The sequence below is a fragment of the Diaphorina citri genome, unplaced genomic scaffold (assembly GCF_000475195.1).
Source record: "Diaphorina citri unplaced genomic scaffold, Diaci psyllid genome assembly version 1.1 scaffold89651, whole genome shotgun sequence".
NCBI lineage: Eukaryota > Metazoa > Arthropoda > Insecta > Hemiptera > Psyllidae > Diaphorina > Diaphorina citri.
This window is the reverse complement of record NW_007466633.1, coordinates 1-331: the sequence shown is the minus strand read 5'-3', so window position 1 is coordinate 331 and position 331 is coordinate 1. Positions and strand designations below refer to the sequence as shown.

Here is a 331-nt window from a genome sequence, read left to right as displayed (position 1 = left end):
TCGAGATCGAATTCCTCGCCAATGATGTGCGAAACACGTTGAACCATCTGAAAGAATGGATGACACCAGAGAAGGTAAGGCCCTCTGTCCCTATTCTATTCTATTCTATTCTCTTATTCGATTCATGACCACATCCAAGGAAAACAAATACTTCATTTGGAAATAAAAAACCATCGGCAGGTCACTCGGAAAACCTTCTCCAGGGACCTCCTTTTCGCGAGTGTATATTCTAATAATTCTATTCTCTATTCAGATTCTATGCTAATTCTATTCTATTGGTTTCAGCCCGGCAAAGACATAGCTAACATGCTAGACGGTGTCTACATATATC

At 40.2% G+C, this 331-nt stretch overlaps 1 long non-coding RNA gene across 1 annotated transcript; it reads left to right on the top strand.

The window, feature by feature from the left end:
• Positions 1-331, top strand: LOC113473772. The gene is made up of 2 exons (XR_003395648.1): positions 1-74; positions 286-331. It is a non-coding gene; the product is annotated as an uncharacterized LOC113473772 (long non-coding RNA).